Source organism: Passer domesticus, chromosome 7, assembly GCF_036417665.1.
Source record: "Passer domesticus isolate bPasDom1 chromosome 7, bPasDom1.hap1, whole genome shotgun sequence".
NCBI classification, from domain to species: domain Eukaryota; kingdom Metazoa; phylum Chordata; class Aves; order Passeriformes; family Passeridae; genus Passer; species Passer domesticus.
The window spans coordinates 232793-259615 of record NC_087480.1 but is presented as its reverse complement, the minus strand read 5'-3'; the positions used below and the strand labels follow the sequence as shown (position 1 = coordinate 259615).

Here is a 26823-nt window from a genome sequence, read left to right as displayed (position 1 = left end):
AATTAAAAATATAAGAAATAGCAGAATAGCAGCCTGCTTTCAGGTATCCCAAGAGGAGGAGTAGAACAATACTCATCAAGTGAATAATATGCTTAGCCTCAGTTTTAATTTAAACCATGTTTTAGTGTCTCAGCATAGCAGGAATTCCATAACTTCATTCCAGCTGACATCATTGCTACAAGTATTTCTGTCCACATTTTACATGCAGCTATGCAGTGGTTGTGTTAGCAGCTCCTGTGCTGGAAATGGCTGGAAAAGAACCTGATCTTTACAAAATTGTTTCTTTTGACTATTGCTTCTGATTCAGCCCAAATTCAAGGTCTAATGTGGAAAAGGATATTAGTCATCAAAATTACAGTTTTATCAGCAAACCAATAACCATAACACAACTATTCTGAATGAAAATGAGCGGCAAGAAATGCAAATGCATGGGCCCAACACAGAAGAAAAAGTCATGGAGGCCAGCAACACAGATGCATAAAGAAAAGTAAGATCACTAAAATTCCTAAAATAGAGAAATAATTGGGTTTTTTTGCAATATTCACAGGTATTTCAGGCAGAAAGCTTTGCTTTATCCTAATTTGGTCAAATAAGCAAGGAGATACACACCAGCCTGCAGTGTCAACAGGCAAAAATACGTAGGGGGAATATCAGCATTTTTGGCTACAACTCACATGTTGGAAAGTGGAGCTTCAGGAATGCCCTCCACAGTGTGCTGGGTGTATGGGATCAGAGCATTGCTGAACACAATGTGACTTCATTGATGGGGACAGTCCTATCACAGGCAATGTCAGGTAAAGATACTCCCCACAGCAGCTAATAAACCATGTTAAAGCAATTTAATTATGATCAGGCTGCACAGACAATGGGGTTTTGGTGACAGAGGAGCAGAAAGCACAAAAAAATGGCTGGCAGTAAGCGAGCCAATTCAGCTTGATAAATTTCCCCAAAATGTCTCTCTAGCAGGGTTGGAGACAAGTTTCAAGTCAACAGAAAAAATTAAGTGCCCCGGAGAAGAAACACCTTCTTAAGTACCTGTGATATTTCAGAATCAAAGAATCATATCAATGTCCTACCTTGCCTAGCTCTGAACATACAGAGGCACTTTGGGAGTGATGCCCAGTGAAAAATCATTGAGTATTATAGGCAGAGGATAAAGGAGAAAGAGAAACCATGTAATAATCAACTGTCAGGTTGTTAAAGAACAATACAGGCAGAGATAAAAGAGAAAGGTTTGAAAGCTTTCAAAGTGAAGAGGCAGAACGCATTATTTGTGTTTAGTTAACTAGATAAAAAGCACACTGGACATACATATTTGATTTCAGCTGGACTGAACTGACAAGCCAATAAGCCTCAGAAAAAAAAAAAAAAAGAAAAGCAGCAACACCAGCCACCACAGGGTGAGTGCTGGGGTGAGCCTGGGTGGAAAAGGGGTGCGTGGGCTGATCATAGCTCTAAGGGTGGTTGGATCAAAATGCTGAAGACATTTTTCTCAGAATTACTGCATTTGGGGCTGCTAAATGCTTCTCAGTCTGTTTTACCTGCAGCTCTCAGCTGGCAGAAGGCAGGAGCAGGACATGATTGCATTTACCCTCCTGGGGGTGCCCCCACATGTCTGAAGTGCTGCTGCCCAGCAGTGGCTCTGCACAAGCTGGGGATGGCAGCAGCTCTTAGTGACAGTGGCCTGGGAGTGCAAAATCACACAATGGTCTGCTCAATGGCCACACTGCAGAACCAAATCACTACTTTCCAAAGTAGTGATTTAGTGCTGCTCCACCCCACCAGATATAAAATATTTCCACTTTGTTCCCAGAAGTCCACACTGCCCTTTTCATTTAACACAAGTATCCCTCTGATCTCATGTCAGCAGGGACAAAAAATTTGCTTTCAAGGACTGGTAAAAAATATCCTTCAAAATAAAACAGAAAGAAAGATACTAACCAGAGGAAGGACAGAGCAATTTCACAAAACCACTGGAAGAGGTGGAGGGGAGGGGTGTCCCTTTAACCAGGACCTGGGTCTCCTCCACCAGGGACACCCCCTTTCCAAAGTGCTCTGCCAGCCCTGTAGCTCACATCAGGATCCCATTTCAGCCTCCCTAGAATTCCTCCTTTTTCCTCTCTCCTCCCTGCTGCCTTAACCACCAGTTCCCCCTCTACGTTTGAACTTGACTAAAGAGTTTTCAGTTCAATCATAAATTCATCAGAGACGAGGTCTTGGTCACCCTGAACTATTAGCTACTCTGGGTCGGATTTGTCAAATAGCTTGGGCTGGAAACTATGTGTTCAATGATGGGCAGGGGGATAGGGTTGCTTCATGATTGAGGCAAGTGATCTACAACACACAGATGGAGGCCGTGCACTCAGCCCCTCTCTCTCAGACCTTTTTTGAGCTTTAAAAAGTAGAACGCATCCTGTGGGAGCCCAGGAAACTAACAGCAGGATTTCCAGAGCGCCTGGGATCAGGTAAAGGGCAGATCTGCACGCACCCCACACCTCAGGTTAGGCTGGTTAGCAGGCAAACCTTTGTGCTGGAAAAGTTCCAGCTGCCAGAAAAAGCTTCAAGAGGAGAGGAGCAGTTCTGTGCCCGGGTGAGGAGAGCAGGAGTTCAGAGCTGGGACTGTGCACCCATCCCTGCTCCAGGGAGGGTTCATTTCTGACAGCAGGGGAGGAGTGCCCCAGGAGAAGGCACCTCCCCAGGCAGCCCTCTTTGAATTGCTGACCATTAGCAGAGAACTCAGAGCTACCAAGAGGAGAAGAAAGAAGAGTGTAAATTACCCTGGCTCATAAGCATGTTGTGTTGTGCAACAGAAGCAGGATAATGACCTCGGGAATGTCTCATTTTGTACTAAATTTCCCAATTCCAAGGAAATTAAAACCACGAGCTTTCAGCAATGCAAACTAACCCAGAGGGCACCTGGTGTCCCCCATCCCTACAAGGGGCTGCTAAATTTGTACTGCCAGTGCAGTTATCAAGAAGCAAAATCATATGCAAAGAAATCAAAGCCAACACCAAAACTAATGCTCTTTGCCATCTGCCTCAATCTCCAGCATTTTCCTGTGCACCAGAGAGCACAGCAATTCCCCACACCACTTCTCTTGCAGCTATCCCAAAACTTTGCTAAAATTCACTACAATATTAGATGCTGATACGAGTGTGGATCACAAACTCACCCAGGCTTTCCCATCCTGTGTGGGCACCCAACCTGTCACAGAGTCAAGCCTGTTGGGAACAGGGCATATCCCTGTGGATATCAGTTTTGTGTCTTCCAGGGTACAACAAAACTGCTCTCCAGCCCTTCCTGGTGTCCCCAAGCCTCCATGATTTCCAGAAGAAAGAGAACTTCCCACAGTGGGTAGATCAGCTCCAGGGTGACGCATTCCCAGTGCCTCCCAGTCTGTGGTGGGGGGTCCCACACCTGGCTGCACTGCAGATCCAGCACAAGGGACTCCAGTGCCCTGTGAAAGCCAAGGGTTGTGGGGTTCTCTGCAAAGGGCTTGTTTTGTTTTCTGAAGGCAGAGAACAGGGTTACAACGCCCACAGTAAGGAGCAGTAGTGTTGTCTTGACCTTGGTATTCCTGACAGGAGATTCAGGATCTGGCTGATGGTTTTGCTCTGTAAGACCCTGATCTGCTCCTTTTCTGCTGACAGCATGGATGGGAGAGAGTCTGGAACCACACAACTGGGCTGCAGGAGTCTGGAAGGTTACTAACTGAAGGGGAAAATGCTGAAATCCACAGAAAAGTAAAGGGAAGCTGCAGGGAGAAGAGGCACATTTTGCTAATTTATTTTTTTACATTGCAACAGCTGTGCTTACATGAAAAGGGTCATTAACTGAAGATGCACAGAGCACCAGCACGTCTACAGAGGCTTCATACAATTTAGGAGATCACTGCAGAGTACAATGCAGGATCATTTAAAATTCACAAACAAATACTATAAAACACCTTTTGTAGGTATTTTAATGGTCCAAAACAAGTACTGTGTACTACTCGACTGATGCAATTTTTCCTTTTTACTAAATCCCATACGTAAAAATCAATCTGTTCTTTTTAAAAACAGAGACTTTTTTTTAATACGCTATTTTAAAAGAATAAAGACAGCTCCCACTGAGATGTCTGTTTAAAAGTTCAGTACATTCTGCTGCCTTATTTTATCTAGCAATGATGAACTAAAAGAACACTGAAAATTCAATCATGATGGCAATAATATTTGAAAAGGCTATAAAAAAAGGAATTATTTAGGTGGTAAGAAACATCTTTTGCTGAAATTCTGAACTCTGTATTTTCCTTACATTACATGAAAAATAATATGAACCCTATGCAGAAAATGTGTTTGGTGTGCCACTTTGATGGAAACAAAACAGCCTTTTAAAAGCATGGAGAAATGAAAGGTGATTTTTAAAAAACACAGGTATTTACAAAGATCCACTTACTCAGTGTTCTGAATCCTGCCATTCCCTCTCTTATAGTTTAGCCATCTCTTGGATAGTTTGCATAAGTATGCATTTATTTACTAATCTTCAAAGAGTCCCCATTTTTCCTAGCTTTCCACTGTAGTCATTAGAGGTCACAACCCTGTAGGAAATATGGGCTGCCATGGTAACACAAAATGTCTGCTACAGGCTTAGTGTAATTCCTCCCTAATAGAAAAACAACAGCAGCAAATCCTGCCTTTGATAAATGGGCTTATACGATGTAAGAAGCCTCTACCTAGAAAGGTGTCTATTACTTCAAAACAGCTCTAAATGAAATAAATGTTATTAAAGGAAAAAAGGGGAAAACAAACTCACACATCATTAAAAAAATAAATGTGACCAAGGTACACAAAGGAGAACATGGAAATAATCTGTGTGCATCTGCAGTGTCTCAGTGAGGACAGTGGGTGAAGTTTTCAGGACATTATGCTGCAGCCCCTCAAACTGCTCAACAACAAGTGTCTGCTGAACTCTTCTCCTTGCAAATGTTTCTCATCAGAAGGAAAAAGGCTGCATTTCTGTGTGTCTGAAAAAGCAAAAAATTCATGAGGAGATCATCAACTCTCTGACTACAGCAAGGTAGCCTGGCATTCCCTGCTTGGAAATTCCTACAGAAAAAAATTCATCTGGTTCCAACTGATAACTTCTGTTTGGGAAGGAGGAAAAATAAAGCTCTATTTGATGTGGTGGTTCATGGGCATTACTAGCATTTCAGTGAAATCCCACCTCACTGACAGGGTCCTGGTGTGACTGGCTGACTCACCAGGCAGGTATTTTGGAAGGGCTTTGGCCACCCCTCACAGCTGCATTCTACCTCACCTTATGCTTCCAAGTCCTGCCAACCACTCCCAGAGGCTCCCATCTCCTCTGTCACCTTCCTCCTACTGAGCTCACACATGAGGGGCTGGTTTTCTTCAATTCTTTAGCCAGGGTTTTCCTCAGAATGGTTTTTTTTTGTGTCATGGGTACCCGTCCATGCAGGGTACCCCTGCCCACTTTGCATCCTGTACCACCATCAGGGAGCCGCTCAGAGGGACACACCCTTGGTGTGTCTGCAGCAACACAGACCCACCCCTCAGCCAAATCCTGTTTCTTGTATTCTTTTGTTTACATTCCTCCAGCCAGTTTTCAATCCAGACAGGAGCAGTCCAATTCGAGTTAATTTTTCTATTAAGTTATTGCATTACCTCTACTGCATTCCCCAGGATGTTTAATTTACTACTACTTTTTTTCTGTTTTTTTTCTTTCTTTTTTTTTTTTTTTTTTGTTGGTTGGTTGGTTGGTTGCTTTTTTGTTTTTGTTTATTTTTTAAAAGACTTAATTTTGCCTGATAAAATACAGTTCCTCTAAAGCAATCTGCTGCTCTTTCTGTTTAGAGTTGGTGCTCCCATTGCTTTAGGCACTCTCTGCCAAGATGGGAAATTTGAATTTCTCAGGGTTTGCATTGCTTTGCAGCAAGACAGAGGCTACTGAGTCCCATACACCCAGGACACACTGCTGAAGATACCTCTCTGCAAGGGGACAAGAGTCTCCTCAAGATGTGAACCCCTGTGATTGCCTGTCAGAGGGTCCCTCTGTGCTTTAAACCTTTATCCAAGAAGAAACACTGAAAGCACAATTAATACCTGTGGGTATTGCATCTTCCTTTGCTTTAGTCTAAAAAGGCAACTTCATCTGCAAGTTCTGCTTTGCCTGTAACTTTTTCCCCATATATGCTGTGAACACACTGCTGGTAGTTCAGAAACCACAAAGTCCTTTACACACCCATCTCTGTATAACCAACACTGCATCTGGCAATAAAACTGACTGCTCCCCAAAAAACACCTCTGATGAGCCACGCTGTAGATGAAGCATGGCGTGTGGGGAGGTTTGGATTGGGTATTGGAAAGTATTTCTTCACCAAGGTGAGTGTCATGCACTCCAGGCTGCTCAGGAGTCACCGTCCTTGGAGGAATTTAAAAGATGTGAAGATGTGGCTCTTCATGGGTCAGTGGTGGATTTGGAAGTGCTGGGTTAATGCTGAACTCTCAGAGGGCTTTGAGGGCTTTTCCAATATAAACAATTCAATGTGTTCAGGTATGGGGGAACTATCCCATGCCAAGGAAAGTGCGCGAGCTGGTTACTCCCACAGCAGGAACTGACAGATGTCCCCAGATACAGCCCTCCAGGCATCACTCTCTCACTATCTGTCTCCAGCTGCTTTCTGCTTCTCCAAAAAATCACAGAATCATTAAGGTTTGAAAAGATTTCTGAGATCATCAAGTCCAATCACTTGTTTACATATTACTCTAAGAAAGTGGAAGATGTGAAGCAAATTTCATGAGTATAATTCCTTCCACACTATTAATGAAAGTAAAAGCTCTTGTGTGCCACCTCATGCCACCTCCTCTCACAGCCAAAAAGGAGCTCCCCACATCTCCATCCAGCTCCCAGCTGACTCCTGCACCCACGTGCAAAACCCAGAGGCACCACATGGACAAGAGGCAACCCTGGGGCACCCGAGCTCTGCATCCAATGAGCAAATCAACCTCCTCTATCAATGAAGATTGACTAGGTGCACAGCTGATGTAATACTGGTAAAGTACAAGGAAACATGAGACTTCAAATCAGTCCCACACCCTCCTGCACAGAGCTGCCACGTGGCATCACAGGGCCTCCAGCAGCACTGCTGTGCCACTGCAAGTCCCCATGTGGTGCAAATTGCCATGGCAGGAAACTGCTCTGGGGAGGAAGGGCTGCTGCCTCTCAAAAGGTACTCAAGGAATTTATTTTAACAAGTGTAGCTTGGTTTTAATCATCAATAATTCTTCTGAGCAAAGCATCTTCGATTAAGCAGGCTGCAGTCTATTTTGTAAAAGTAATGAAGTTGGAGTAAAAGGAGGGCTTGTACAGTGTTCTGCTGTTGATCACTGCTAATAAAAGTTGAAAAAATCAATGAAAGTAGAAAAATTATGGAATTTGCAGATAAGCAAAGTGTAAATGAGTAGGTTTAGTGCAGATGAGATAATTTCACTTTGTGCTGAGAACAGATACAGCAAAGCACTCAACCCCTTGATTGTATTTTCCAATCCTACATACATTGGTTGGGCTATTTGGGCTCTGTTGACACAACAAAGAGATAGGCTGCTTCCCAGAGAGTGAGCACTACAGTTTGTAGCCACTGAGGAAATGGAAAGCAGCTGCATTTTGGAGAGGAAAGAGGTACTGCTACCCAAACCATGGCCAAGTCAAGAGAAGTCACCTTCATTAGAGCTTTGTGACTGTCATTTGTTTGCACCCACACAGCACCAATGGTGTTTGTTACCAGCTGATCTTCAGCCTGATTTGCAGGCAAAGTCTCTTATAGGGCACGGGCCACTCGTGGGGCAAAACACCTCATGACAGTTTTGACGTAGCCAGGCCCTTCAGAAAGCACGCAGCCAGCAGCAGAGACAGTGACACACAGAGCATAGCTCCTGCAGAGGAGTTCAGTCCTGCACGCTGCTGTAACCACCCAGAGCTGCAGAGCAGGGCAGGCGGTGTCCTGCCCCACCACGCGGCAGCTGCCCAGGACCTCCTGCACACATGGTGGCTGCTCTGAGCCAGCTACTCTTGCTCTCACAGCAGCCAGTGTAAAGCTGTCCATTGCTCAGCAATGACACTGTATTCCTCCAACAGTCTCACAAGGCTCGGGGGCTCCCCAGCATCCCAAGAGGCAAATCAGCCCAGCTGAGGCAATACCAAAGTGCCAGCTTTCCTTGTTCCCAGGTGGAAGCTATGAACACCATGTCTGCCCCTTCTCCAAACTCCTAGTCCTGTTTCAGCAGCACCATCCACAGCTACAGCCCTGGAGAGAGTCGTAATGGTGGTGTTGAGGCAAGCAGGAATTTCTGCACCATTCATTATGAAAAAATACATGTGACTTAGTTTCTCCAAGAGCTGTTGACTTCAAAGAGACACTTTTGCTCCCAAGCCACGGAAATGCAGTAACTCCCATGTGACGTGTTTTGGTGGCCAACACAAGATAAGAGAAGTGGCATTTATGGCAATCACTGGCAGGGAAACCCTTGCACAAAGAATGATACCAAGAGGTCAGGAACATCACTATACTGGTGTAATTGCTTCCCCCCCCCAAATTAAAACAACCTTTTCTATCAACACTAAATAAATTTTGTTGAATTTTTATCTACTGTTTTGAAGGCTGCTGCATCACATCATTACTTTAAATTTCCATATTTGTCAATGCAAAATGATATTCTGTCAACATCAAAATATCTGGAGAACACTAGATGACATTTCTGCTTGCAAGTGTGTTTGGGGAGCATTTATACATTTATTTGCCTGGAAGAAATATGGTTTTAACTGACTCTTGAGTTGCTCCGTTTTCAGAAGAGAATATCAAAACACTGGATGAGAAGCTCAGCACAAAGCTTGGAAGGAGACCAGAACAGAATTATCCTACAGGAACTGACCTCATATATCAAATCAGACCTGCATGTAACAGCCCAAGTCATTGCTGTGCCATTTGTATTTCTTTGCATCACTTTATTCTTCAGGGAGTGGGGGGAAAGGGCCACTTTTTCAAAGAATGGATGAGCCTGGCCACAAAAAGCTCCTCCCAGTGTAGGTTGTTTCGCTTGGGAGAGCTCTTCCTGCAGCAGAGGAGGCCGGAGGGGAAAGGCAGACCCTTCCCCAGGGAAGGGCTCCCCTGTGCCGACCCCGCTCAGCCCCCCTGCCCGCGGTGCCCCGGGGAGGGGAAACCCCCACGCCGCCTTCCACCATTTCTGACACAAAAGGGGAAAACGCAGCGTTGCACCAAGCTGTTTTTCAACCAAAAGAGGGTTATTTTGGAATACAAATAATTATTTTCAAATCCTTTCCATCACTTCTTATGGAAGAAAAACTAAATATGAAGTTACTTTCTCACCCTAAGGACTAGCCATCACGTTTACCAATTTCACTATGAGACAACAGAGCATTTTCTCGCTCTGCAATCCAGCCAGTTTTGCTATGACTACGACTTCCTAGTGCCAAAAAAGAGGAGGGGGGTTTGGGGAGAAAATCACCTGTAAAGAATTAGGTAACAGAGTGTGAAAGGTCTGTGCTATTCAGGAAATACTTACCGCTGGATTTAATTACAGATTGCAACTAAACCCCCCTTCGCTTTTTTTTTTTTTTTTTTGAACTTCAGACATACAATAACATGACATTTATTGAATGTGGTAGTGTTGCAGTACTTGGGATACTAAAAAGCCCAGAGAACTCTGTGGCTTACAATAAACATTAAAAAGTATACTTTATGCACAAGATTAATGAGAGTTGTATGGAGAGAGCACGTTTCACCCATCTGCACGAGGAAGTGCCAATTACAGGACGAAGAGGCTGCAGGGAGTGGGGCCGCAGACCTGCCCAGGTGCCGGGGCTGTGCTGGCAGCAGCGCTCCCCAGCCACATCCTGGGGCAAGCTGCCTTCTACAGCCCGGCAAACTCCCCCTGCTCCCTGCACAGCACTTGCTTCAGACAGCCCCTCACACATTTGGTCTAAATTGCATATTTTCCTCTCAGAATCTCAGCTGAGATGAGCGGTCCTGATACAACAGTATTAAATGTCAAACGAGCAAAAAACAACGTGCAAAGCCAATGCAACTCTGTATTTAATTTAGGCAGTGTCAAAGCAAGGAGCAGAAAGGAATGGCAATTTTTTTTTTTTTTTGCACATTTTTATAAAACCACCAAATCTAGCTCATACTTGAGGCTCCTGTCCTAACCACCTCACCAGAACCCATTTCTTCCCTCATTCCATAACAATATTAAGTTAATCAGCAGTAAGCAAAAAAATCCAGCAATATCTGCCTACATTTGAGTCACTAATTATATATGACAATGTTAAAATTTTTGCTCTGCTGTGCATTTAATTTGCCCACTTTGGAACGAGACATTAGGACTTTATTTCTAAATGCATTGATTAAATTGTGTCTCTACTTTTGCAGCCAGAAATACAGCAGCTTTCCTCTCAGTGTAGGTAATGAGGCATCCAACGCCCTGGAATTCATTTAAAAATTTGTATTCCATTGTAATTATCTCCAGTCATTGCCCATAATAAAACAATTTGTTATAGATCAAATACTGTGCATACAGATACATGGATTTGCTATCATGAGTGTCTCTTAAACTCACAAAAGGGAATAAAACTCAGAGTCCAGGGAAAAAATCTGTTCCCCGGAAGGTGTTATCCTGTCAGTGCTACGGGGTAATTTACAGGATCTGCCACATATAGGAGCCTGTGGCTTGACTTTTTTTTGTTTTTATGAGCTAAAGAACAGAAGCAGGGTCACTGGAGAGATTAAGTTTCCTTTCTGCACTAACATTAGGGAGGGAGACAGCGAGAGACACGGCAAATAAATGCTCTGCTCTACCCTGAAAATTAAAATACAGCTGGATTACGACTCTGACGATGCCAGCTTTTACAGGGCTCATAGACTCCCAACACAGCCACGGGCACAGAGAACTTGTATCCCTAGCATTTAACCAAACAAGGAATTGGAAATTGTTTTCTTGCCTTTTTTGCTTCTTGATTTGCTTTTTAACAAAACAAAAAAACTGCTCCCGTTCGTGCAGAGCACAGGGAAATCAGCAGTAAAGTTTTCTGCTGATGCATTCATCTGCAAGGAAGCTGGGTTCAGTGAGGTACCAATGCCAGTGGAGTAGCATGAGGAAGAATCTTCCCTTCCTCTGTGCTACAAACAATTAAAAATTCAGGTGATAATTTACTCCAGAGTGCAGCACCCAAAGCTGCAGCACAGGTCCTCCCACTGCTTAAAAAGCACACACATGAGGGATAAGGAAAAATAAAATTGGAGGCATACTCAATTTTAAAATCTTTTCTTTTTGATAGGTTATAATTGTAAATCAGAGGGAGAAATCAGATTTCAAATTCTGCCTGCAGTTTTTATACATCTTCATTTTTGATTTATCCAAGTTACATGGGAGCAGAAGAGGCAATGTTTGCCTCTATGCCTCTGAAATGAAAAGATAAAACCTTTTTTTGCAATTACAGCAAGATATGTAGGCTAAACTAAGAAAGTATCTTTTTTTTCCCTCTCTGCTTCCCACAAAAAAAAAAAATTTACATTTATTCTAGAGCAAAATAATATTCATTGCAGAAAGGGAATTTGACCAGATAAATCAGCTTTCTGCAGCTCTTGCTTGAAGTGGTTCCTGTTAATGTTTGAATGGGTTTTCTTTACCTACACATTTTTGTTAACTGGTTTAATAAATTATGGCAGACCTTTAAAACCTGATCAGAGCTGGACAGGGTACAGCCAAACAGGGACAGCAGAAGGTAAAGGCACAATATTTTAGTGCTTTCAATAGAAAGACTCTAATTTATTTTTTTATTATTATTATCATAATCATGAAATGAATAGCTGATGTTTAGTGCTCTTTAGTGGTTATTTTTCAAAGTAAACTGCAAAAGCAGAAGGAAACCTTTTAAATGCAGAAACTATTTTGAACCAGTTAGTTGGGAAAACTAAATTAAAATATTGTACTAATATACTGAGATCATGGAGTAATTTAAAACTGCAGCAAAACAGCAAGAGGAAAATTAGACAAACAAATGATTTTTGCAACTAAATTTTTGAGATAGTTTACGGTTTAAAGTCTCTCCTTCTTTCCACACTTTCTTACAAAGCATTTGCTACCAAAACATCAACGACTTTACATTTCTTGGGAGGTGGCTGATGGGATCAAAATGCCATTTCTTAAACCGGAGAACAAACCAGGTTCATGCCCTGCAGTTTTGTAGGTGTTGTTATTAAACGATGGATGGATAAGACAAGTGTACTCTATTGTGAACAAATTGTGAGATACCAAAGGGATAGTCCTTTAAAAAATAGCACCATGTTATTTATATTTTAAAAGTAAATTTCACAATTTTGTATGAATAGTTGTATTTAGGTATTTACTGCATTTAACATTATTGCAGAAATCTAAACTAGATATGTAGATTCTGCTTTTTTTCTTTAATTGGGATCCATAGAAAATACAAACTAATTAGCCACATGTATCAAAATTATTAATGTAACCTCAGCTATTCAGTTGACTTGCATTATACAATATATGATCCAATAAATTAGGTAACATAACAAAACAAAAAAAAGGCTTAGGTCTCAGTACAAATTAAACTATAAAACATTGTACTCAGTGCTTGAAAACACCCCATCTTTCATTTCTAAATTATTTAAAAACCAATAAAGGTGGTTTCAAAAAGTAAGGAAAACAAACTTATTCCAATTTGGTGTGAAAAATAATTGAATCTGAAAATTTTATGAAAGGACTTTGTTTAAACAGAGCTGCAAAGCACAAATAGAACACAGTGATTACAAAATAGCTGTAATCATCTGACTGGGATTTTACGTGCTAGATGCTTGTAAAAAAATGGAGATTATAAACTGAGCACTATAAACCTCCGTGCAGTCGAGAGAAGAAAAACCCCCAGACTCGAGAACACAATTGCTCTGCACCCTCCCTGTGCTGCAGCCTTTCACTGAGAGAAGGCTTTTAACCAAATCTGGCTACAGGACAGGAATGGAAAATGGAAGAAATTTAGGTTTGTTCTGCACTTTCATCCCTTTCTCGTGGCAGTGTGAGAAGAGACCCTTGGGGTCCTGTTTGTCACAGGGCAGGATTTCTTCCAGTGCCTGTGCCTTGTCCTGGTCACAGCAGCACAAATGAGGCTGCTGGTAACTAGAGCTGGTTTCTGAAATGGAGGGGGGACACCGTCCCTACCTGTGCCCCACTTCATCCCACGGCCAGCTAAGGAGAAATCCTCCTACACCCAGTACAGGAGAAATTCATACCAAAGGAAACAGCAAACTTCCGTTTAAAAGTAGTGACACAGGCAACAATGAATAACTCCAGAAAAAGAAGACAGCACTTTAAGAATTTATGTAACTAAATTAATCTGGTGCTTATTCTCTAAAACATCACTCCTGAATTTAAAAAACCCATTCAACTCCACTCTACATTTAAAAACCTCTACAAATCTTAAAAAATTAACTGATGAGGATTAGGAAAAAAAAAAGACTGGAAGAAATCCCCAAAGCAGCCTCCCCAGCTGAATCAGTCACATCAAAAGAGTGAAAATACTCGGAATTTGCATAAACTTTGAGGAGAAATTTGTCGTTTGTTGTGGTGGTTGTTTAGGAACTACACTAAGCAAGAAAGCCATGGTAGAAACTGCCAGAGTTTGCAAAGGTAACGCTACCCAAACCAACACCGCTTTTTTTTTTTTTTTTTTTTAATACCTTGGTGCCCCCTTTTGGTCTATACAGTTCAAGGCATTTTTCCCCGTTTAAAAATTTAATCATAAAAATACAGTAACTTTTCACTAGTGAAGTCTTAATCGAGAGTCTCATGGCTGCTCCATCTTAATGACAGTCCACTGTCCCTGCGATCGATTTAGCCCCTGAGAACACGCACGAGCAGCAGCTAAGGTCACAGGAACGGGCTGATTTCCATTAAAAAAATTGCCCCAGTGCAAAACCCTGCTTTACATCGTTATCTTTATAGACAATAGGAAAAAAATTTAAAATAATAAAATTCTTTTAAAAAAAGAGAGAAAAGAAAAAGAAAAGAAAAGAAAAGAAAAGAAAAGAAAAGAAAAGAAAAGAAAAGAAAAGAAAAGAAAAGAAAAGAAAAGAAAAGAAAAGAAAAGAAAAGAAAAGAAAAGAAAAGAAAAGAAAAGAAAAGGAAAAAAGAGAAAAAAAGGAGAAAAAAAAAAAGACCCATTCATTACCTTTGCTACAGTAGACTCAATGGGGGAAGGCTGAGGCGGGTGTGCAGATGATAACTTTGCCTTGCTACATTTGTATGTGCAACACTGAGGAGAGGAAAGCTCCCCAGAAGCGGGAGCCTGTGCCCAGGTCCAGGTTCTTGGCATGCTGCTAGCACCCAAACCTCACCGGCCTTTGAGGAGAAGAAAGCGAAGTTTGGTATATATTAATTAGACAAAAAAAAAAAAAAGAAGTCTCATCCTGACGACTTTCATATTGCGGTGCTAGTAATTATGCCACAGAAACAAGATCTTTCCACGTTCAACATCACTGTGTGAAGACGAGCTTATTTCCAGCAGGGATATTGAGTCCTGCCATCTGAAGGGCCAATCAAGTGTGAAGTACAGTATAGTTTTAGACTCAATTGAAAGGAAAAAGCTTGACTACTAGTTCATAGCATGACAACTTTCATGGATTAGCTCAGACCCTATTCTACTCTGTGAAAGGGTATCACAGCATGAAGACAGTTTTCAATGCACTAAACTTTAATAGCTGAGTGGGGGAGCCAAAGCTTCCTTTTGGTCTCTATAGAAACAGTATAGCCAAAATTTGAGCCAAAATTAAGATTCCTTGGTTTCAGTCCTGTATTTACCCTCCAAGATGCCTATTCACAAGAATTCTTCAGAGTGTATATTGTATATGTATATATATATATATATATATATATACACACATATAAAAATATAATTATAGAGAAAACTACATACATGCTTGTGCATGCCATTTTTCCAATGGAAGATGAAGTGAGTTAAATGCAAGTAACTAATTCCCCAGAGCCCCACCACTGCTCTCCAGCGTCCCCAGAGTCCTGGAAGGAAGCAGTGGGTGCACAGAAGCACTCGAGGGGGCATCACCAGCACTCACTGGCTTTTCCCTCCCATCCCAGCTGCAAAGCTGCACCCTGCATATCCCCATCCCACCACAGCCCTCACCCCTTTAGCATCCTCCAGAAAAGTTGGAGATTTTATTTCAGCTCCAGCTCCTCCACTGAGCATCTCCATAGGGAATGCTGTGTTTTGGCTGTTGAGGCCAGAGGCTGATGGACACGTAACCTGCAGTGGCAGAGGACAACAGTGTCCAACCCAGAAGTAGAAGCTCCCCATCTGCATTTTAAGAGAAGCACTCTCATGATGAAATTAAGGTCTGAGAACAGGGCTAAAAACACTCTCCCACAGCAAACTCTTCCCCACTCCTCTTGCCCAGCCCATGTGGAGAGTGCAGGTGGGTTCCTGCAGGTGGGTTCCTGCAGGGCACAGGGCACACAGGGCCAGCCTGTGCCACAGGGGGTGCCCATCACACGGGGGTGCAGAGCTAGCAGAGCCAGCTCCTTCGCAGCCTTAACCTTGTTCCTTGCTTCACACTTGACCGTGCATTTCCTAATGCAGTTCCCAGCTTCAGGCTGGACCACAGCCTCCAAGGCCATCTCCATCTGGAGAAGCCTGGACTAGCAGCAGCAATCTGGGGAAAAACCTGTCCTTGGAAAGCAGTGACTTTTCTTGTCCCCTGGTAGAAGGGATGAAATCCCTGTGGTCTTGGCCTCAGCAAAATTGCCTTTGATGCTCAGACCCACTCATCATTAGGACTGTGAGCAGAAATTAGAGAGACATGCTTATGGTTAAACACTATTTCCTCTGTTGGTTAAACACTGCCTACTTCTTTCTCCATTAGGAACAACATCTCCAAAGCCCCAGGGTGTAATAATAACCTTGAATGGAGACTTTTTCCTTTGTGCAGTGCTCACCTATGGAGGGAAACAACTTGCAGTTTAAATTATTTCATTTCAACAGATTTGAGAAAGCCATGCTGCAGTAATTACACACACAGTGGACAGGTCCTGTACCCCCCAGTCACTTCCTGAGCAGCCAAATATTTTTCCAAGGCTTGGATCAGGCCCAGTGCACCAAGACCAGTCATTTTTGCACAGGACAGAAAGACCAAGATGTGGTCCATGGGCACACACTGACAGCTCAATCGATGGCTGGGCTCCTGCCATGGCAGTCATGTGCACGGGTGGATGAGTCAATGGTCTCATTTAAACCTGCTCCCAGGGCCCTCGGGCCCTACATGTGTCGCTGTGTTACATGCCATTGATGCTGCAGCAGCTTCCTTGCAGGACATCAAAGCATATTGGAGCAAATCCCTCATGTGTGAAGGCAAAGCCAGCCTTTTGCACTGAGGAATCCCCTCTATTCAGCCCCAGAGAGTTTGTGTTTGGAGTCAGAGCAGACCAACATCAGTGTGGCCAAGCCCCACAGGCGGGGTGAAACGATGGTGACAGCCAGCCTGAGCATGCCACTGCCACCCAACCCCATCCCTGGGCGGGCACGGGGAGAGGAGGATTTGGGAGCTGACAGCAGGAGGCAGGTTTGCCTCTCTGCAAGCTCCCAAAGGGGAAGGTGCTAGGCTCGTGCAGGATGGGTGAAAGTTGGCAGTGCCATCCCCGGAGCAGAGCAGGGACATGATCCTGGGAAAGCCCAACTCCTCTGTTTCTCCAGCCAAAGCAAAGGCAGTGCCTGCTCAAGGCAGCTCTGCCACTGGCCTGGCTCAGCAGAGATGTCTGAGAGCAAAAACCACCCAGCACCACACAAGTTCTGAGAAAAGCCAAGAATGCTTGATTACAGCCAGGAACTGATTGGTGCCAGCTGCCACGAGCACAGGAAGGCACTGGACATCACTGCAGGAATGATGCATGCATCTTGCACCTCCAGGTACACCTGCAGGTCTTGGTTTGGTGCCGTGAGACCCTGAACTGCCTCCAAGGACACCTCTGTGCCAGAAATTAAACACTGTTGGAAGTCTCACTCTGCTTCAGTTTCTCCTCCTCATTCAGCTGCAGACTCCCAAATGGCTCTTAGTCTGATAATCCTTTTGTCCAAGGCACATCTGCTTCTTGTGTTCTCTGTTCGATCTGCAACCCAGCCTTCCCCCTGGTGGAATCATCTAAAGGATCTCTCACACTTTTTGCTGCCCAATTTTTGTGGTATTTGAGGCATAAACTGTTTGATAGATTCTGAACGATTGTCTTTGTTTCCCCAAAAAGGTGCTATTTTGTTCACAAACACTCCAAGGAGCTCAGCAGTCTCTTTTCCTACATCTCTTTTCATCATTTTAACACAAAAGCAAAAGCTTTTGAAATTCCCATTTAATGTTGGTATATGAGGTATCTGAAATCCTTCCACATGTGAGGCCTGAGTCTGAACATGAGCTCACCCCAAAAATCTCAAGTTTGCAATTTAGGCATTTTCCTTTGATGCATTATTTAAATATACATTTTAATTATTAATTGAGACAGCTTAGCACTGTAATTTAATAGCCAAACCCTGCATTGGGACAGATCCTCACCTGCTGCAAATCCAGGCTGCTCCCATCCCAGTACCCCAGTTTTACTGCCCCTCCATCCTCCACTCATACCAAAGCACTTCATTGAATTATTTCAACAGGATTCTCTAATTGGAGTTCAAAGAATTCAGCTAATGAAATATTTAAACATTTCTGCACCCAAAATTAATCAATTTAGAAAACACCTGGAGAAAACAAAATGATAGTTTTATGGACAATCATGCTTCACAATTAATCTTTGGAGGAAAAATTGTGCCCCTGCTGTTTAATTTAAGGAGGAAATGATCACCCATTATTTTTCTTGATTTCATGAGAAATGGGAGATCTCTACATATGTTTTACCCTCTTTGTTCCCTTATTTCCCAACCTGTTTAGTTGCAGTCATCATTCCCACAAGAATGGAGTGATGATTTTTCTGTTCTTAGCCCAGATGGGTCCATCCTTTCTCGGTGCACTCCTGCACCAAGAGCAGAGCAAAACCTTTTCCATGGCTTCTCCATGTGTGGAGAGAGCCCCAAGCAAAATCACACTTCCTTGCTCATCTTCTGTCTCACTGGGACTAGAGATTCCTCCTCAAATGTCCTTTCATCAAGGTCCGTGCTGTGCTCACAAAGTTTAACAGATGGGTGCAAAGGAGCAACGTGCATCATCTGAGGCAAGTGGAAGGGCAGTGCTACATCCAGCCTGTTAGACTGGGAGAGTGCTCAGGGACAGGACTGACTCAGGCTGGCAGGAGGAGGGAGCAGCCCTGGAAAAACTGCAGGTGTTGGGGTGCATGCAGGGACTCGCCCTGCCTCTGTGCCCCCAGATCTTGCGAGCACAGCTGCACTCAGATCCAGGATTCCTGCTGAATTTGGAGTGTTGAATGGGGAGTTTCAGGGTGTTGAGTGAACTGCAGGGAAGGCAGACTGCACCCAGGTGGGTCAGCCCTGCCTGCAGCAGGTGCCCAGGGGTACAGTCATCTCTGCTCAGTGGAATCTCCTACATATCACCACTGGAGCTCTTAGAGGGGAAAATTAGAAGACCAGAAGAATGTATGGCCTGCATACATTCAACAGCAACCTACTTCATCCTGGCCCCCAAACAAATCCCTGTTTATTCCAACAGATGAACAGGAGCCTGGGCCAGCCACACCCATGCCACAAGCACCAGTTTAACACATACCCCTTAGCATTTCAGACATCTACCTGATGAAGATCTCTGCTGTGCACCAGGAATTGCTAAAGGTGACCAGCAAGCAGCTCCCTTGCGTTTCCCAGGGTATCCATGTTATCCTCCCTGGGTGTGCACTGATAGCCAGGAGGAGCTGCTGCCTGCAGTGCTGGAAAAGCAGGGGCTCTAGAAAAAAACAGAGTTTGCTGCTGCTGGATACCCACAGAGAAGCCAGCGGGTTGATTTATTAAGGCTGTGCTTTGGGTCAAAGTCATATGCTCTCCAAACCATAATTAACTGGCATACTAAAAAAAATTAAATAATAAATTACACTAAACAAAAGCCCAGAGGCTGCCTCAACTTGATGCACTTTGTGTGATTACCCAGCACAGCACGAGGGTTGGACCTCACGGGCTGGAGTCACTCATCATGTTCACCAGCACCAAATTCATCCACCCTAAATCTCCTGTCTTTCATTTCTGCTCCCTGGGTTGCCAACAGCAAACACACCCGAGTATGCAGGAGGGTTCAATATGTCCAGAAGATGTAACAAACCCCACCCTGAGGAGCACTTCCATTTTCTCTCAGTGGCTGTAAAGGAGGGTTGCTATTATTGCTGCCTCTTCATCTGCCCTCGGCCCCTGTCAGCTGCCTGTGTCTGGCACTGATCAGATATGATTTGCTCACCCTACACACACAGACTCTCACCAAAAGTTAAGGCAATTTCAGCAAAAATTTCTCTACCTGCAATGGACATGGGATGCCCACAGCACCTAAGAATCCGGTAAATTAGCTGCATGCAGTGAAACTGAATTTAGTTTCCTTTCCACAAAACCATGAAGATATTTATATATAATTTATCTTTCTAAGTTGTCATGTGGCAAAAGACCTCTCGCTGTGAGGCAAGCTTCTCTTCCTACTTAGAGAGAATTACGTGATTAAATAGAGACCTGAAAAGTTGTGAACAAGCATTGAAGAAGAAAAGGTTTCCTCTTAAAGCCTTAATGAAGTGGGTTCATTCCTCCTCCAACATCAACTTAGCCTTGTGTAGTTTGTTTTCACTCTGGTTAATCACTGACCAAAGCTGTAGTGCGGACCACCAGTTTCCAATAACCCATAAAAGGCAGATCAGAAGCTATTGTTCTTTTCTGTAGGGCTTAGCAGACAACAGCTGAATAAACCTGTTCAAAGTCAGAACAGTCAAGGAGGAACAGAAGCCCAGCCATCGGCTGCAGGGAATCCTGAAAAGGAAATTCATTTATTATGACATAATTGATAGCACACACGCAAATACAGCACACGGACCTGGTGCAATCCTGGGTAATTAAATACAGAGCAATTACCGGGTCACACTTAGAGTTGGTGATGTTGTTGCAAAGGAAAAATTTGTGCCTGCTTGCTCCTCATGGATGCTAACACTCAGTGGGTGCTCCTTGGCATCCTGGGAAAAATCTTTCCATGGGGCAGAAGAGGTGAAAAAAGGAAACACATGCAAGTGTGGTTTGGAAACAGCACCCCTTAAAACTGTGAGAGCTGAGGTGGGAAGGGCTGGAATGTGCTAAGAAAAGAAAAAGTGGCTGCTCATGGTGAAGGATTCAGGGAAGTACGAATGCAACCTCCCAAAGGAGGCACATTTGGTCTTGTTTCATTTGGATTTGCAGCACTTCTAAACACACATAGGGGGTTCTTGAGGTGCAAGAGGAGTCTCTGATGCCATAAACGTTCATGCCTATCCTACAATTACCTACCCAAAAAGAAAAGTTTTGCAACAACATAACTATCCCCTGAAATAAAAAATAATTGTTAAGTGAAGCATTGAGATAGTGCTTTTGCTCCAAATTTACTTCTGCCCCTTCCCAAAACATCATGTGAGAGCCTCCCTGGTGGCCGTGCCCCCTCCAGCTCACAGCAGCGACTCCATCAATCCTTTCTGCTCTGAGACACTTCTCAAGCCCCATCCTAAGCAGGGTCCAGCTGATGGAACAAGGCTGCTATAGCAAATTTAAAGAAAGGGCAAATCAACTCCATAGCAAGCCTGAACAGACGTGCTGGTGATAACATGATGAGGAGGAGCATGTACCCTCCAACCCACAGAGCAAGGTCTAGGTCAGCCGACTGTTCCCTGCCCCAAAATCTTTGAAGCCCGCTTGAAAGTTGCTCATCCCCTTCACCCCTGCACTGGAGCCAGCACCCAGGGTGAGATCTCATGCTTTTATGGTGGGAGGGGAGGATTCTCATCCCTATGTCTGAGAGAGGACCCTCCCCACTGTCCCTTCCCAAGGCAAACAACAGCACCAGGCTCCCTCCATCTGCTCCAGCAGCTCCTTTTTCCTGCTGGGTGTCATTTCTATTCTCCACACTGCTGACAGTGAGCCCTGCCTGAGCACTGCTCTCCAGTACACCCAGGGCAGGACTGGCCTTCCACTACCTTTGCTATGAAGCCCAGTACCAGCTTGTCTTCCAGCTGAGGTGAAAGGATTTCCAGCATCACTGAGAACTGTCCAAAAATGAATAGCAGGACCCATCCCAGTGAAGGTAGATGCCAGCCTCTGCTCTTCCCAGGGGACGACACACTCAGGTTAATGGGAAATTTATGACACACAAAACTTGTGGTTTCAGGGAAAACAGTAGCCATGAGGGAAAAAGCAGGCACCAGGGGGACAGGGTGAAATCCCTGTGGGGTGCTGCTCTGGAGCAATGCCAGCAACAGATTTTGGAGATCCCTTGGGAGAGACATGGCACTGGCTTTGGTCTTGGTGGGGGGAAGAAAGAAGTGGAAAGATTCAGGGAAAACCAGTAGGAGTCAAAGCAGCTGTTCTCTCACCCTATTTCTTGCCGGAGATAAAGCAAAATAAATAAGTGAAATGTGTGGGTAAAAATAAAGATTAAAGAACAATAAGCAGAGGCTGATGAAGAGCAATGAAGTGTTTTGCTGAAACAAGGATTTGTTGTTTCTGCTGCCCGGAGCAGGGAGGGAGGGAGGAAGAGTGGGGGAAGAGCCACAATTTGTTGAGAGCACTGCAAACTTTTAGACATAATTTTCTATTTTTCGGCAGTTTATTCCTCTCACCTGCATGCTCCATGGGGAAATATTGGTTGCTTTAATTCTAACATTTGGAGTGGAACCCATTCACGAAACTTGCTGGCTGTGTGATTCAAACGAGCCTTCTCTTTCCTCTTTTTGTTCTCACAAGAAAATCAATTCACTTGAAGAGCCTCTTAATCCCATTTTTGCAATCAACAATTGCCACTTGTATATCGCTCTAATAGATTAAGAAGTGGGATGATGCGGTTGTCTGGTCTAATTCAACCCTATTCAGGTAACTGCAGCCCAAGGCACTTTGTAGTGCCAAGTGTAGAGCTCTACAGGAAGACTTTTGCTATCATAATTTCCTGTGGAGCTATGCACTGCCCCCACTGAGTAGCCTGAATTACTTTGAATTAGGCCCGACAACCACAGAGAGCAGAAATCCAACAAGCAACAATAACCAAGTCTTTGAGCATGACTTGCATGGGTTATTTTTTTTCTCTTTTTTTTTCTTTGCATTCGAACAGAAAGAAGGAATTTCAAAACGCGCATCTATTTAAATGACAGCGACCTGCCATAAATCAAGTGGGAAACAAAAGGGGAAAACAGTTTAAGTGAGAGAGAAGTTGAAGTGGAGGAAAAATTAATCAAAACAGTTTTCAAAAAAAACTTCATCGTAAGAGCCTGTGAAAAAAAATTCAGGCCTACAGCATCTCCATGGCAACGGAGAACAAGCACATGTTGGATACCAAAATCATAAAAGGTTTGTTTTGCAGGAATGAAACAGAGACAGATGGATCCATGCTAGTTTTAGTTTAATTTTTTAAAACATTTCAGGCAGTTTATCAGCCAGCATGCCCAACTAGTAAAGAAATACCTGGAAAATCTTAAATAAAGCTTTAATGACAGTTCTGCACAAGCCCCTCAAAAAGAAGCACCAGAGTGCATTTAAAGCCACAAATATAAGGCTTAAAACTGAGATGTGACTTGAAAGTCAGGCTGACATCACATCAGGTAAACCAGGCTAACACTGCTTTTCAAATCATAAAGGCAGATCTACAAAGGAGTAATTCTGTGTTTAGGGGAAAAAAACAACCCTGGCATATGTTAAATTGTTGTCTGGTTCCAGAGAGTGAATAAATTGGACAACAGAGTTAAAAACGTGCCTCTCAAGAGGTACAAGTCAAAAATGCTCTGGGTAGCAAAACTCTGATCTCAGGGGAGTGAAAAAAGGTTTCTTTCCTTTTCCTTTTTTCCCCCCTCTTTTTTTTTTTATTTGTCATCATCCCTTAATTATTACCAACATGGCAAAAAATGAATTAAATCTAAATAAATATCGAAGGTTTCTCTTCTTAAGAGTTTCAATCGCTATTCCTACTCTTTTACCTTTCTGTGTTCAGAAAATAAAGAGAACAAAGCAGGAGCCCTACTGGTTCAAAACTACCAGAACAGACAAACAACAGAGCACAACTGTTCCCTCATGCATGCCTGGGATTAGGATAAAAGCAGAAAAGACTTCTGAGAAAAAGAAAACAACAAAAGAAACAGGAGTGCTGACAAAACTTTTTTTCTTTCTATTGAGGCAAAAGAGAGAGAAAAAAGGAGCCCTGCTAATAAAAAAAAAAAAAAAAAAAAAAAAAAAAAAAAAAAGAAAGAAAGAAAGGGGAGAAAAAAAGAAAGGAGAAAGAAAGAAGAAGAAAGATTAACAAACAGAAGTAAAAGGGTTTCATCTCCTGTTTTACTTTTTCCTTGTAGCCCAGTCTGGTGAGGGAAACAAGGCGCAGGAAGAGAGCAGGTCCTGCCCCGGGCACGCGGGGAGAGGGGGCCGTGCTGCCCGGCAATCCCGGCTCCCCCCCGGCTCCATCCCGGCTCCATCCCGGCTCCATCCCGGCTCCATCCCGGCTCCCTCCCGGCTCCATCCCGGCTCCCTCCCGGCTCCATCCCGGCTCCATCCCGGCTCCCCCCGGCTCCATCCCGGCACCCCAGCCCCAGGGCACATCCCGGCGCTGGCTGCGCTCTGCTCGGACTCTCCCCACCGCGGAGCAGCTCCACGTCGTGCCCGGATGCTCCTGTAGCCCAAACTCTTGAGTTTCTAAATTAATTATTAAATTTAAACATTCAAGACAAACCAGAATTCTTTCAAAGGGACCCAGAGGTCAAAGTGGCTAAGGAGGACACAATTTAAGATCTTATAAACTACAAACTTCCATGAAATGAGTCGGTCTCAGTTAAGGTGACCAACACTGCAGTGGGACATCAGCATCATACCACTGGTAGCTGCAACTCACCAAACTGGGGCATACAACACATTTGCACTGGGACAAGAAAGACCAAAAAGTTTTCCCCAAAGCTTTTTGGGTTTCAGAAAAATTTAGCTGTTGAGACCCAAAATGTCCAAAATGAGACCCCCTATAGGGCATCACAGGTGCCTCTGGGACAGCTTGACCCAACACCAGCCACTGCACAAGGAGGGTCAATAACCTTGGGCTGCCTGGGCCAGCTCACAAGGGTCTTACCTTTATCCTAAATTCTCAAATGTCCAGATCTTGCAAGTGGCACCTTACTGGCAGTCCTCCAGCTGTTCAGACCCTTGCTTACAGAACCACAGTTTGTGCTATCACCACATATCCACATCTGTGTCATCGACAGATTTGAGAGCAGCAACAAGGAGCAGCAGCCTTTGAACTGCCAAAAAGCAAATGCTGCCCTCCCCCATGTGCCCTCCCTGCAGTGGCCCTGGGAAGGGATGCTGTCACCTCCCTGGGAAAGGGACCAAGGCCTGCCCAAAACAGATGGCAGACGTGGAGGAGCAGGAGGACCTCAAGCCCCGCCAGCTCCCACACAGCCCCAAACTTCTCTTGGGAGGGGAAAGACTGCACTAGGATGATGTGCTAGGCGCAGCACTGAGTCCTTGGGATGCTGTGAGTGGGATGCAGCAGTGCCCAGGTGGAGGCAGGCAGGGGAATTTCTGCTTTTCTCGCAATAAAAGTGTTTGGTCAGCCATGGGTTTCTCTGTACACAAAGCGCAGGACAAGCACTTTGGGGTCTAAATGATTTCTTTGAGTTTGAGGAGAGGGAAAAACAAAGTCTTACATGAGACATTCAACCATGCACTGTTTTGTGCTGTGCCTGAGATCACGTCCATTTAGGCAGAACAGGGTGCAATAAGGAAATAAAAGTTTTTGGAGGTGAGGCACAACTCCAAATATAAACTGGTATCATTAGAGGCTTAACCCATCTCCCACCTGTGCTCTGTCCTCTCCACCCATTTACACCAAATGTCCTCAAATTTTGTTCTGGCAGCTGAGTGGTCAGTAGCAGAAAGTCAGTCCCAAAATGCTACACTAACATTTCGCCCATTAGCAATGTGGGATCATGACCCAGAAGATGGAAACATCAAAGCCTGCCATGCTCAGAAGCCTCTGTAGTGGGATATCTCTCAGTGCCTGGAGAGAGCTGTGCCAGTGTGACTCCAGGCCCCCAGGAGCCTGACCCCCAAGGATCCCAGCTCTGGTTTGGAGGGATGGCACTGATCCCGGATTAGCCCAGCTGGCCACTGGTTGTCACTGTTGCACCATTAAAATTGAGCTATGGCCAGTTGATCCCGTCTGTACTTAAGGCAATCTTTAATGGCAGGAACTCCAAAATATTCCTGGGAACATGGTGGCATTTGCTCTCTCCAGTTGTGATGCTGGATTAGGTGTCTGTGTCATGGACTGATGCTGACATGCAACACCAGAAACACCAATGGGCACAGTATCCACCTCTCATCTTGGCTGTATCTGGTTCCCCAGGTTTCTCCTAAAATAGCATCATGTTATGCATGTGGCAGCAGCAGTAAGATTTACAGAACCACCCAGTGCTGGCACCTAAACTTTGCAAGGCACCCCATCCACACAGGCCCCTCTCCTTGCCACCTTCATCTCCCACACCATGGAAAGCACTTTCCTTTCACTGCTTGCTGCTCCATCCTCTTCTCCTCTCATGTTGTCCTGAATCCAGTTGACATGATAAAAATCCCTCACCCAGAATAATTCCCTTGAAAGCAGCAAGAGAGAAACACCAATCACAAAACCATCCATGTACAGCCACATAGCTGTACCCTGGAGTATCACCTGTGTTCATGGTTTCTCACCAGGTTTATGCCCTGAACTTTCTACACCCTCTCTCCTGCCTGCATCTTTCTGCTGGGGAAAACACACTTGCAGTGCCCGTCACCAAAGAAGAAGCTGTCAGAGGGACAGCAACCCTGTGGGCTTCATCAAGGTGGGCTTGGGTTTTAAGGAGTGGGGAAAGAGTGGAATAACTCTCAGGGATGTAAATCAAAATTAAAATAATTGCTTGCCAATACCTTATTAAATAGGATCCTGGGGAAAGCCACAGGCTCAGATCTCAGAAGTGCTGCTGCATCACATCCTGTATGAGGGAATTATTGTGTCCGTGCCTTTTCCACCACAAAACAAACAGATAGCAGGTGGTTAAAAAGCAAAATTCAAAGACAGTGGTTACAATCATGACTCACTATTCCCTCTTCATGGTCCAATTTTAGAAATGCTTGTCATTCTTATTCCAACAGTAGATTATTCTCTGTCATCACTCCTATGGACCAAACACATGCTTGTACTAATATTTGATTTCTATTACAAATTCCTCATGCTGCTAAACCTCCCCCTCCAGAATAGTCAGTAACATTTGGTGCTGAGGATGTACAGAGGAGTGGAGAAGGAAAACTCCAAACCTCCACACCAAGGCAAATTTCAGATAATTATTTAGTATATTTACATAGAGATAGTTCTAGTTTTACAGTAGGCTAAAACACTGGACTATGTGCAGAATTAATCTGACATAATGAAGATAATTTTCTGGGTTTGTACAACTCATATCTCTCTTAGAGGGAGATGCCAAGGACCAGAAAGGTTTTCAGATGGCAGCAATGCTGCTTGGCAAGCAGCTCATTAGCAACTGAGCACTCGTTTCAGCAGTACTGGTGCAGCTACAAGTGTTGGATTAACT

At 44.1% G+C, this 26823-nt stretch overlaps 1 long non-coding RNA gene across 1 annotated transcript in view; it reads right to left on the bottom strand.

The window, feature by feature from the left end:
• LOC135304070 (uncharacterized) overlaps positions 1 to 26325 on the bottom strand; it is a 77306-nt gene extending 50981 nt beyond the window's left edge. The window contains exon 1 of the long non-coding RNA XR_010365501.1: positions 26162 to 26325. This is a non-coding gene — a long non-coding RNA (uncharacterized LOC135304070). The remainder of the gene's footprint in view (positions 1 to 26161) is intronic.
• Between the last annotated feature and the right edge of the window lie 498 nt (positions 26326 to 26823).